This window comes from Struthio camelus, chromosome 3 (assembly GCF_040807025.1).
Source record: "Struthio camelus isolate bStrCam1 chromosome 3, bStrCam1.hap1, whole genome shotgun sequence".
Lineage (NCBI taxonomy): Eukaryota > Metazoa > Chordata > Aves > Struthioniformes > Struthionidae > Struthio > Struthio camelus.
Window position 1 is genome coordinate 110,223,762 of NC_090944.1, and position 13,938 is coordinate 110,237,699.

Sequence of the window (13,938 nt, forward strand, 5' to 3'; positions counted from 1 at the left end):
ATTTTAATAAATTACTGGAACTGATAGCCTGGCTTGCTATGGAACAAATTGTGACAAGACGTTTTTCCTGAAACTCCAATACAGAGAACTGCATAACCCAGTTACCAGCTTCAGACTGGTACTTCATGCTAAAGCTTAGTAAAAAGGCAAATGGAAGTTGAACAGCTGCAGACTGCCTTTTTTTATTCTTTTGGTTCCTGCCAGCTACTCCGTATTCAGTGATGAGATACAATCAGCAATCAAGACACGGACAGCCAAACGCACAGCCCCAGTTTCATTCTGGCCATTCTCTTAGCACAAATATTCTTTTACCACTGAAGACCACACACTTCCGATATGTGCTACCACAAAGTTCTCCTAACACAATCCCACAACCTCATGGCACAGTATGAACAACAAATATGAACATCATTTATCGTATCAGAAGTTTGATGCAGTCCCTCAAAAATTAAAGAGGGAATTCTTTGGGGTAAGGCCTGTGTCACTGTTTCATTCATTCTTCGATGTCACACCTAGCACATTTTAGGCCCCTCAAATAAAGATGCCAGAAAATGTTATGGCTGAGCAGTGTTGGAGTCAAGGAAGTTGTCTGGCAGTCAGAGAGATTTAAAAAAGGCAGCCTGTGAAAATGTAGGGGAACAATTATTTTAAGCATCTCTTGTTGCCTTGGTGCACTGCTAAAATTAAGGCTGACAGGAAGCCAGATCTCACACTGGTGGGTAGAGCAAGAGAAGGACGAGGGTAATTCAGAGATATTTAATCACATTTCCCATTTGTTTAGTGGCACTGCCATCAACTATGAAGTGATTTCATGTCACATCTTATCCTCTGTAACTTAGATTGCTGCCAAAAGAAGTCATCCAGATTGCCCTCCCACGGAAGTGCGCTCCCACCACTGTCCTCATGTCAGATCTAGTGATCCTGTAGCATCGGATTGTGCCAGGTCAGTGAGTTGATCCAATGGAAAGCTAACTAAAAAAAAAAATACAAAACAAAGTTTTCTATCAGATCAACTGCCAAAAATGACACCCTGCAGCCTGCTATATCACTGTATCACATGCAGGCGCAGCAACACTGGTGGAACACTTAAGGAAGACGATCACCACTTCAGGCAGCAGCACATAGCTCATCTGGATTGTGAACAACTGAAACCATACTCCAGAACTAAAGAAAAAAGTGTTCACAAATGAGTGTGAGGTGCATCCCTTCAAGAAGCAGGTAGTAAAAGTTCATTTTGATATGTTAATACTAAAATTATATTTATTTTTAACATGGAGAAAGTGATATTTTTAAATGTTTAAGTTGCATCCTTTGAAGGAAAAGCATGCTTCTTTACATTAAAAAGACAAAAATTTGTGTTTTTTCCTAATATATTTTTTTCATTTTGCTGTGTGAGTAAAGATTTCATAGGCTGTAAAAATGCATAGAATACAGTAAAGAAGGTAAATGACCTTCTTTGGCGAGCAACATCACCTTTGTTATCTTCAATTCAATGTTGTTTTTAAATAATCACGCAAAATAGGGTCTGAAGCCGACAGCAACTGGAAACACCGAGGGGCACAAAATTTGCAGTGACATTCTCTGTATTTACAAAAAAAACCATACCTCTTTACAGCTAGGTGGGCACTCTCACTATTCACAATGCTCAGCCTTATTCTCCTTCAGGAATAGGCAGGGAGCCCAAATCAGTTCCCCAGTGGACTGGAAGTTTTTGTGTATCCATTGCTCAGCAGTGATCCAGTTCTGAGCTAGTACTTTCAGAATGTTCTGAATGCTAAGATCAAGGAGGTGATGCAGAGCAATTTGTATTGTTCCTCCCAGCAAATATTTTTGAAACATATTACAGCAGGAGAGTTCTTAAAACAGTGCGTTGCCTGTAGGAAGCCGTATTTCAGACTTTGATGTACAGTAGAGATATAGGAGAACTATCATATCCTTTCTCAATTTCATCACCAATGATCACAGTAGTAATTCAAAGACCCAACTGAGGACTCATTTGCACTGAATATTAATGTAGGTGTAATAGATAAAAAAAAATGGCAGGAGTAGTTTTCAGAACAATACATCTGCCAGCAACAATCTTTGAAACAAATCCAAGTCTAACTGAGCAGTTACTTTCCCTTTCTTGAAAAAGTGACTCAATATGATCAGCTACATCTTTTCAAAAGAAGACATATGGACTCTTTTCTTTGATCGATTTTGATCTAAAGTCACAATGGTAGTGATTTCAGTGGAAGGTAAGCTCTTAAATGAGACTTGGATATCTAACTGTCTTTGATAGGTGTTAGCTTTTGTAAAGGTACTTACTTGACAGTCTGAAGACAAAAGCTTCTTCTCATGCCAAAAATAGAATGAATGCACCATTTTGGAAGACTGCTCACGCAGCCCTGCCAACTTACCTTAACATTTTTCTGCAGGAATCACCTCAAGTTTTACAAAGAATTGATCTCCCATGTCATTTGGCTCCTCAAATCTGCTAAAATGACTAGCATAGGTGCTTAAATTATAGCATTTAGTTTCGCTTAAGATCTAACTGTCTGTTGGATAGAAAACAGACCAGTGAATAGCTCACTAAATACCAACAGTTGTTATCAACTTATAATCAGATCCTGAAAAGATTAACTCCATTGAAATAAATGGAGTTCTGCAAGCAGCACACTTACCTTAAGTACTCATCTATCAATGATTTAAAATACTATCAGTCCTCTGAGTCGTCCAATCTGCCCGTAAAATTGCTTTTAACTCAAAGAAATTTATGGGACTAAATTTGCTCAAAATTTCAATTTTCATTTAAACATCCATGTTCAAAATTTACGTATTAAAATATGTGATTTTGATGGTCAAATACTGAGAATAAAATTGCTGGTTTTATGCACGGATCCTTTAAGAGTACCCTGTTAGAAACACAAGCCACCTTTTCCTGTCAAAATCCTGATGAATCCTTTCTCTCACTTGTTATACTTTGAGGAGAGATTACTTCATGTCCTCTCCATTACTTTCATGCTTAATGGCATCGCAATGAAAGAAATGACACCTTACCGAATTAGGACCCAGACGAGCATCCCTTGGAGGCTGAGTTTCAGATCATTATTTCTGCTGACATTGTGCAGCTGTTGCAGAGTTTTTTTCTAGGAGCAACTTCGATTTTTTTTTTTCATCTTATTTTTTTGCCATAGAAGTCTTTAGCGGGAAGAGGAAGGCACGGCTTGTTGGGTCAGTGATGTAACACCAGCTGACAGGTGGGTTTCAGGGAACTCTCTGGGGCCATGGCCTCTTTAGTGGTTTTACCACTCTAAACTCAATTACAGCAGAGTTTCACGCTCCATAGCAAACTCCAGTCCTTTTTTGATAAAAACTCTACAAAGTAAATAAGTCATGATGATGATATGGGTCTACCATTTAATATTCATTGAAGTACATATGTTTGAAAATTGGAAGCAGAGTTTAATCCATTTTCATATTTATATCAACATGAAGCTTTAAAAAGGATATATTTCCTTTTCGCAGAGAATCTTGACAATTTCTGGTCTGACAAGATAAATAAAGATGAACAAAATTTACTTTGAATATAAGGAGAAGACCCAAGGAGATTTGAAATGCAAACCTTCAAGTATACATCTTGAATCTACTTTCAAGAGGGAACACATTTCTTCCTGCTGTTTGATTTTCAGTTTGATTGAAATGACATAAAATACTTTAAAGGATTCTTATTCTTTGCACTGCGTGTAAAATTTGACACAATTTACTTAGATCTTATTGCACAGTGCACTGATGGTATAAAATAACAGGTTAATATATTTTGTGAAGGACCTTTTAAATTTATGACCAATTTCTGCTCTCATTTAGACACATTAGCTCAAAGTAAATTTCTGTCTTTGACAGATTTAAAATTAAAGCAATGATCAAAACTGGGCTGTGTATAGGTATGACAGTGAAATCAAAACATACAAAATGACTAGTGTATATGAGAACTACAACTGAAAAAAGAAACAAAACATCAGTCTCAAATCATTTTAAAATTTCCAATTTGGAAAAAACCCGCACCCTTACATAGCATTAATCATTACATTATAATATCCTTCAGTTTTTCCTGCCCATTTTATATATTTTCCAGAGAAATTAGAAAGAAGATGTGGAAAAGTTTTCTTTGTCTTACTGTTTCATTTCAGAACATTGCAAGATAAATTAACCTGGTAAAAAAAGAGTTAACATAATGATGTCGTATTTTATTTGACTGAATGTTTAAGCATGGTGCTACAGCTGATGGCACCTTGTTTAATAATGCAGTACATAGCTTCCTAAGGGGACAGGGCTTGATTTGAAAACTGAATATGGTGCACTCTAAATTCTCTTCCCTGAGGAAGGCTGACTAACTGATAAGTGCCATGAGCTAGCACAGGGACTGATTCTGTCAAATCAAGCTCAAATGGAAGGCACCATGTAGAATCTTCTCAAGTCTTAGTGAAGTAATTTGAGCAGACATTTGTGACATTAGACAGTGCATCAACTATGGAATGCTGTAAAAGTTCACTGTCTTACTACAAGGTGGTCTTTAGATGACAGGATAAAGAAATCAGTGCAAATTTGTTAATGTAACAACTTGGAAAAGCATGCTAAAAATGTCACTCTATTGGGATATGTGATAAAATGTATAGGGAAGTGACTGCCAGTTGGCTTTCCTTGTGAATCCTTTATTAGAACTCATGTCAAAGGCATAAACATAGGAAAATGCAACAAATATAAAATTTGTGTTAGTTGCTATCAGCTGAACTTTGTGTTTTTGCTGAGCTAAAAAATTCCAATGGACAGCTAGGACAAGTAAGCAAGAAAATCCATTACTTAGCAGCTTGTTTTTCTCTTCGGGATTATGTAGTCATTCTTTTAGTTAAGTCCAGTTGTAATACAACCCAAACTTTCTGTACTAAAGTCCTTGAACATCTTGCCTATGTGAGGTCTGAAGGATCAAGATATTTATTGCAACGTCAGGAGGATAATCATACAGACTGAGAAAGAGATAGCGTGTGCTAATCAGATATTAATAACGTGCAACTTTCAACAAGTTAGTGAGAAAGACTGGAAATGAATGGAAGTGCTTGACTAAATAAAACGGAAAATGAAAATGAGATAAAAGATGAATTTGTCAGTGGTCAATCATGCAAGCCTAACCTAGTATTTTTCTGCAAGTAAATAATTGATTTCCAGGCATAAGAAATGCGGAGGATTTCTGCCTGGTTTCCAGTGAAAAAATTGAAAAGTTGCTACCTGCGGAAAGCATGGTAGCTAAGGAACTGATCAAAAGGGAATGTAATAGCAAACACTATTGAAAGTAAGCATTTCAAGCTAGAGAGAGGTTACTAGTGGATATCTTCCAGGATAATTTTAAGAACGAGTTGTCAAAAGTTTCCGACCTTATCAGAGAAGTAGAAGTGCGCTGACAAGACGGGTTAGCATGCACAGTTAAAAGATACTGCAATACAATAAAAATCAGGATGTCACAGGAAGACCTGATGATCGGTATACTAAAGTTGTGAGGAAATGATATATCACAAAACGCAAGACTCTGCATTTGGAGATTAATAACAAGATCTTTGTTGTAAACTGGGAATTCATCAGCTGGGTAAAGACTCATCCCAGTCTAAAGACTGATAACAGAGGAAATAGCAGATGTCAATCTGATGCCAGTGTGGGAAAGGCAAATGATACCAAGCAGGTGACAGATGAGGTTTTTCTGTTAAAGATAAAGAAACATTAACATCACTGTGCAACACATCTGGCGAGACCTTACCTGGAACGTTGTGAAGCTTTCACGTCACCAGAATCAGGAAAGAAACCTTCAAACTGGAACAGTCCTGGAAGAAAAGACAATCTTGTGAGATAGCACGAGAAGACAGTGACCTGTTTAGGCTGATGAGAGATATCATTTGCTTTTAAGAAACATATCAATTGGGAGAAGGAGGAAAAGAACTTCCATTTAAGGACAATGACTAGCAGATGAATGAATGGCTGTAAGAGAGCCATGGGGCTCCTGGAGGAAGCTCTCATGGCAGTGAAGTTCTGGAACGCAGCTTCCAGAGCAGTGGAAGCAAAACGGCTAATACCCAGTATGATGAATTTTGACAAATTCAGGAACAGAACATGATGTATGTAGGCTAGCGTTGGATTTGATGACCTAGAAAGCTCTTTCAGTCCCATATTCTGAACTCTCTATTTCAGTAGTTTTGATGTTTAATGAAATAACAGTCCTTAACTCCTGTTGTGCAAAGCTTAACTCCCTTGGAGGAAGTTAAGATTGATACTTTGCATTTGGAGGAGTTCAAACACACTCCTGGATCAGACTTCTATAACTCCTTTTCTTGATTTAGACTGATGTCCTGACACTTTCCTCAGTGCTATTTATGTCAGGGCAAATTGTGGTTGCTTCAGCAATGGAAATACTATCAATGAGCTTTATTTTAGCTCTCCCATAAAGCAACATTTTCGGAAGTAATACTTTATGTAAGTGCATACACTTACATTCACTTCTTTCCTTTTTCTGCTTATACTCTCTTGGGCTGTATAGAGCTCTTTATTACCATTTTTATGAGTGGTGTGCTCAGAGGGGCAATTAGGCCAGAATCTGAGAAGCGTACTCAGCCCTAAAGTACTGGTGCTATACAAGAAAATACAATAATGATCTTGTATTAACGTACCATGGGGAGAATTTTCAGAGGTATTCGGCATCTGTAGAACTGTACTCCCACTGATATTACTGGTATTATATAAAACTCTTCAGAGTTTTTTTTATATAAAACTCAGCCTCAGCCTTCTCATGCTGCAGAGACAGTAGGGATGCAAGCGTACTTCCATTGCAGGGGACACTGAGAAATTTTGTAACAAACTCATACTCAAGTTTTAATTCTTGGAATTCTACTTCTGTGTTGCACAAAGACGTCTGTTGTGACTCTGGCGAACCTGACCACTATTAACCCAGGGAAGAGTCAGGAGTTCATACTACCTTTTATGGATAAGGCTGATCTATAGTGAAGGCTAGCCCTTACCTTAAAAGTGTGCACCATACTGAGAGGTCGACAGAGAGGGTGAGGGAGGGATGATCAGCTAATTGAGTCTAATCATAAAAGGTCTAACTTGAGGCACCTACAGTACTGATGCTCATAAATGGCAAACTGGAATGCAATAGTTTAATGAATATAGATAGGATGACTCTCATGAAATAGGGAAATCTTTATTAAAATATGGATTATATTACAGATTAGTTATTACTATGTAGTTTAAAAATTAATGGAATATATATATTCATTGCACTAATTTTAATTTGTGAAAATAGTTCAGCTGCCAAAGCACTTTCAAGATTTCCATAGATCCACCATATAGTGTGATCAGATTATTTTACTTTTAGAAAAGCTTCAGTTAAAAATACATTAAGCATCACAGCCATATTGAAACAACCAAAGTTCAAGAAATCTTAATAATAATAATAATAATAATAAATAAAATAAATAAATAATGAATAAAATAAATAATACTAAATAAAATAAAAATAATTAGCCTGACTTATCTTTTGAAGGGAATTACCTACATCCTTACATCAAACCTTACATCATTATTTTCAAAATAAGTATATTATATTAAAATTGAGTGAGTTTTCCTTGCTCTGAAAGCTTTTACACCACAGAGTCATAAGGAAAAAATATTGAAATCCAATAGCCTGTTAAAAAAAAAAAAAAACTTCTATCAAGCTATCCTGGGAACACCTGAAAAACAATTTGATTAAATAATCTTACTGTAACTCTGCTGCCCAGCTTTTGCTTTAACACCTTCCTTTTATTACACCATGAACCTGACGGAATTGAGTCCTGCTCGGCCAAAAGGAGGATGCTGAGAAATAGCTTACCTGGGAAGTTAAGGGAAAAAAACATGAGAGGTTCTAAGTACGAAAGATGAGAAAATTGCAGTGCTCTCCAATCAAAGGAATAATAAGGGGGAAAGAAGACATTCTGATTTTTCAGGAACTTGTACAGTCTCTCTCATGCAAGTATGAATCAGCTTCTATTCTGTGTCTTGAGTTTCTGGAGCAAGAGAAGGAGAATTTCAATGATTCAGTGATTCAGGGGTAACATCTGTCTTGCAGACCCTATAAGCATTTGCAGCATGGTCTTCATTTGAAAAGTATCTAGTTTTCTCAAGGACCTAATATTTAACTTAGCAAGATTTCCTACCCCCGAAATGCTGACGGACCAACTAATTACATTGCCATTGAGCTAGTTTTAAGATTACTGATAGACAGGAGAGTCAAATAAATTAGAACTGTTTGTAAATAGATCACTGCTTTATGCTTTAATTCAATTACTTCACTAATTTCCTTCATTCATTGCTTGAGATACAGCACGTTAGTGCTAATGCTCCAACTGGAAAGTAAATGTTCAGCTTGAGGTAGAGTTTTTTGACTTACATTTGTAGCAAGATGCTCTAGAGCACTGCACAATGAACTGTAAGTTATCCTGTTACCTGCTGGTAGGACTACCAGGAGAAATACATTTGGAAGTACCAACATGGCAAATAGTATTGACTAGTGTCCCATTTTCAAATGTTATATGTTATCATTTTACTGGTAACTAATTTACCTAACTTATTTAGAAATATATTATTAAATAGCTGAAATGAGGAGTACATTATGAATCATGAAACAATACTGGTTACTAGGTTATACAATAAGTATGCAACGTACAATAATGCTCTAGTTGTAAAGAGCAATTTCTCACGTGTTTGAAGTAATTTCTGAACAACTTTTACACGAAAATTCCCTTCTTTGTTATACTGCAGGGCAGGGATTCCCATGAAGTACAGACAGAGCTCTAGAGTTGCAAGTCTACAAATGCTAAGAGATGGTATACACAGTAAGCTTTCAAAGTTTTCCACGATATCTGTGCCCCAGATGTCACTAAGGGCCACCCTCTCAACCTATTTTAATTTCCATTCTTAACATCTTTTATAGCTCATTGCAGATCTTCTGGTAAAAGAATTGCAGCAGCTTTGTTGTACTGTCAATAGACTCCATCAAGACTTTCTTCCATGGATGGCTGAAACAGAAGCCAACAAAATTAAGGCAGCTAACATAACCAAGCTATAAATCTACAGATCCCTAGAAAGTCAATGAAACTTCACATGGTTGTAGAGATTCATCTACTTAGATTAGCTTTCTCATATCCATAGGGCACAGTGTAGATCTAACTTTGGATGCACCTAAGGGGTACCGTTCTAATAGTCTCTGCTGTGTGTTGCTTTTCTTTTCTGAGAACTACTTATTTTTCATCCAGACTATAAAATATTTTCATGTAACATGCACGATCACTTTTTTACCTTTTTATTTATTAATTCAAACTTTTCCTCTTCCATTAGCAAAACTGAACAACTACAACAATGGGGAGAACCTTTCTATAGCTTTCTGTTTGTAATATTGTGTTGAAAGTGTAAGGATATTGACATTTGAAAACGTTTCTCTGTACGTTTAGGATAAGAGAAAGGATTTTTTAAATGCATATATGGACAATTTGCAATAGATCCAACATAAATCATAAAAACATAAACATTCATCATATATTTCAGAAAGTCATCTAAAAGTTATGTCCACATAAAACTGTATGTAATTACTTATGATAAGGGTCATAATATTTAATACAGCACATTATGCAAGAGGTCGGATGATGTTCACAATAGCCCTTTCCAGCCAAATCTGAAGTGATTTTCTCTGAAAACCTGAACATTCTCTCAGACTACTGAAAGATAGTGACTATCAGTCATTTTAAAAGGAAGAACAGAAGGCAGACATGACCACAGCCTCACAATAACTTTTTCGTTACACTTTCACCAATCAGTTTGATAATGCAGTGGAGCTGGACACTGAAAGAAAATGGAAGCATCCCAAAATAATGCCAATGGCTACTCTTGAAGCATTTTGCTTGAATACTTCTATGTCTCGGACTTCCTATTTTTAAAAATGTTGATAACATTCACTCACATCTGCAGGGTGTTGCAAAGCTAAATTTATTATTGTTTGTAAAACGCTTTTAGAGTATCCAAACTCTGAAAGAATGATAGATATGCAAAACAGAACCTCTTGTAGCTATTATTCTCAGACAATTTCTGCTGAATTTATATAAAAGGAATAGTGATTATTCTCAGACAGTTATTCTCAAACAATTTCTGTTGAATTTATATAAAATGGAACACTGATTCTTTTTAACATAGAAAACTGCTTTGTCCATTAATCATTAAAACAGTATGATGCCCTCAGAATTTTTTTTTTTGCAAATAAACAATAATAAATTACATTGGAAACACATCAGATACACTCAGCCTCTCTTAAGATGCACTTCATGCACTGAATATCATCATCATATTGACATGTGCTGCATGAACACAGGCCCGCAGTCATCATTGCCTCTTCCTGTCAGTAAAATATACATAAAGCTTTCAAAGCGTGTGCTTGCTTAATGTGTAACTTTCAGCAAAGGGGAAATGCACAGAACAAGACACTGCCCGCTAGTTTTTAATTTCTGGTACTTGTCTGCGAATGCTGTTGAAAGAAGCACACAGTCTTCAGAGCATGAGGAGACTTTCTCTTGCCAGTGAAATAAAAGGAGGCAAGGGGTTTTCTGATTAAATCCATCAGACTGGAAGTCAAAACAACTCTGTGCTTAGCTCTGCCATTCACTCACTTGGCAACTTTAATTTTAGTCATGTAACTCCAAATTTTCATTCTAATGATGGAATACTATTTACTGCTACAGTTCCCATAACACAGCCTGACCTCTTGCTCCAATACAAAGTTAGCATCAATCCCTTTCTTCAGATCTTGTCATTTAGGATACTGTGAATTAGTTAACATTAGTGCTTTTTATTACTTGCACTGTCCATCCTTATTATTCCCAGATTTCTCTGGGCTCAGCTGTTCCCTGACTCAGGTCCCCCCCCCGGCCCCGCCATGTTTCCTAGCTCAGTTCAGCCACACTCAGGAGCCCACGCTCCAAATTTCCCAGCCCTGCTGCGCCATCTTCCTTCGTTAGGTGACTGGCCTACTTATAGTGGCCATCCACTCTTCTTAATTTGGGAATGGCAGCTGTTTTCTCCAAACAGCTGGTGGCATCTGACCCTTTGTGTTGATGCAGTCATTTAACCCAGAAGAACAACAGCAGTAATGAATTTCTACCTACGGCCGGTCACATTTTCCCACCTCACATCTGTATTTAACAAACAGCCGATGAACAAAGGGCCTCCAGGTTTTACCTGGATTGAGGCTTCTCAGTACTACTATAACATAAATGAACAATAGGAAGTTGCCAGAATGAAGGCGTGCACTCCAAATATTATGAATAAAAGACAGATACAAATGAAAATGAATGTACTCAAAAAGGAAATTAGGACCTGTGACATTTCCAAGAAATCTCAGTTTAGAAACATCTGAATAGCCTACATTTATCCATTAATGTAACCATATAAAAAAAAACCCCATGAATCAACAGAATAGATTTTTTTTTTTACTCATACACCATAATCACACCACCTGTGGGTTCAGTAATGTTAATTAAACTTCAGACAGTAAAAGATTTTGCCACAGCTCATACCGTAGCTCAAAAGTAACTGAAGATCTCGGTCAGATTTGATCAAACCACAATCCTTCTGCAACTCTCTACACGCCTTTGAGCAAGAAAGTCGGCTTTGTAAAGTAGCAAATCAACCGGGTAGTAGTAATTGTAACATGATCCAGGATTATCCATTCCGGTCAAGATCTTCTACTAAGCCATAGCCATAGGTGAGTGTATGTAAGGCTGTGGGTAGATGGGCATGTGCATGTGAACACACATGTGCAGATGACTCTTTCCCCTCTCTTCAGAAAGACCAGCTTCTGAAATTGGCAGCAGAAGTACCCAGGAAATAACCTGTAAGAGAGACTGTCTCAACTCAGAGCTAAGGAGAAGTCCTCTGCCAAGTTCTTAATTTAAAGAAGTAACAGGGGAAACCAATAATGAATCAGAAGAAAACAAGGAGCTGTGCTTACCCCTAAGACCAGGTTATTATGTTAGGCACCAGTCAAACAAAAGACACCAGACTTTCTCCAAAGAATCCACAGGATAAACACACAGGACACCTGGAAAGAAGGAGGGAAAGGAAGAGTACTAGGGCTAAAAACAATTTTGTTGAGCTAGAGGATTTCTACTAGTAATGATTGTATCATAAGGGTATCACATCTCCAACAGCCCTGCGATTGTAAAAGAACATATCTAGCTAACCAGTGAGTCCAAAATCAAACACTTGTATATACAGACTAGATATCTGCGCCACTGACAAACCACCCACTAAGCACATTGCATACCAGCCCCTTACTGAACAGTAGAGAGGGAAGCCCACTAGGGACAAGCATCATTAGAGAGACCAGATTTCTTATTGTTCATCACTCGTCTTGGAACTTCTCAAGTGCTCATGTATTGTTAGTGGGGTAGGTACCGATGGCTACTGTGTGAAACACAGTAAGCTAACCACAGGATACTATTTAATTTTCCTTCAGACTAAACGAAGCGCTTAGAAATAGCAACACTTGCCAAAATGTTTATGGTTTTAGCTTTGCTTGGTTGCCTTAACCTTCAAACCTCTTCTTCTTCCTCTGTTCTATCCTCCAATCAGATTACATTTCTTTTGGTTGTGGGAACCAGGATTATGACTGAGCTGGGAACTGGAGGGAATACAGTAAAGTGCTCTAAAAGGGAAGGGGGAATATTTATGACATTCCTGCCAGTTAAAACAAGCAAGCAAGCAGCAATTGACCAAACATGCCGTACATCTACTCTCCGCTGCTACGCATTGGGTGAAAGGGTTGGCCCTTGATCTCTCTCTGTTGCCTTATTGCGTTTCCCACAAGGCATTACCTTTGCTGACAGAGTCTATCCTTCTCATCAATTATGACTGCCGTCTGGTCCCTCAGGCTACTTTCTGGACTACTTCAATTGATCCATTATTTCTGGCTGCCATGTTATCACTGTTGCCAGGATTTTGTAGATGCAATTAAATGTTTCTATAAGACTAAACCCTAGCTCCTCCGTTTTAGAAAATAAATACAAACAATTAGACAGTGTAAACAAAATAAGATTGTCCAAATTTCTCTAGCTTTATTTTTGACCGTATTTAACATTTCTAAACACTACATCCTTCATTTTTATATCCGATTTTTTCCCTCCCCCAGTAGCTTTGAATGACTTTCAACCTTACTGCCAGCTGCTGCAAAAAGAATAAATCAGGTAGCAACTGGTTTCAGCTGAAGTCTACAGTGATTCTTACTGGCATTGCAAAGCTTACTTTAATTCACATGGGGCTTAAAAAGCACTGAGATGGCAGAGATTGTTGTGGCAGAAGCAACTGGAAAACGTCCTGAGATTGAAACGCAGACATATTAACATCACCCTTGTGGACGCTAATGACTTGCACTTTAAAATGCCAGAGGCTCATACTGCCAGCTAAAACAAAGAAAAAACACATTTTTAGTCTCCAAAGACTTTAGATCTTTCCAAACTCTGAGGGCAAATTCAGCCATAATGTATTTTTGCAGTAGAGCAGGGCAGCTCATGCATGCCACTGGGGGAATCATTGCCTGGAGTTGCTTTAGGCAGTGTAGTCGGTATAGCTAAATAAAACAGCAGCTGAAAACCTCTGAGAGGTTAAACTAGTAATGAAGCATTCTATAATGCAATGCAATCAAACCTAAACAGTTTGAAGGCATATCTTACTGACACTCACCAGCCCTTGTCTTCCTCACTGGAATGTATTTAAGGAAGTAACCACCAAACAAAAGGATTTCTATGTGAACTTCACAATTCAAATTGACACATAATTAGAAAAATATTTAATCTTTTGATGAAGTAGCAATGTTCCATACAGACATTTCTAGAT

At 37.4% G+C, this 13,938-nt stretch overlaps 1 long non-coding RNA gene across 2 annotated transcripts in view; it reads right to left on the bottom strand.

Annotated features, from left to right (window-relative positions):
- LOC104140255 (uncharacterized) overlaps positions 1 to 13,938 on the bottom strand; it is a 41,421-nt gene that overhangs the window by 14,573 nt on the left and 12,910 nt on the right. For both annotated transcript variants that reach the window (XR_011140381.1, XR_011140382.1), the window contains exons 2-6: positions 12,056 to 12,145; positions 11,622 to 11,936; positions 7,892 to 8,066; positions 5,786 to 5,849; positions 3,040 to 3,357 (exon numbers count right to left, since the gene is read on the bottom strand). This is a non-coding gene — a long non-coding RNA (uncharacterized lncRNA). The remainder of the gene's footprint in view (positions 1 to 3,039; positions 3,358 to 5,785; positions 5,850 to 7,891; positions 8,067 to 11,621; positions 11,937 to 12,055; positions 12,146 to 13,938) is intronic.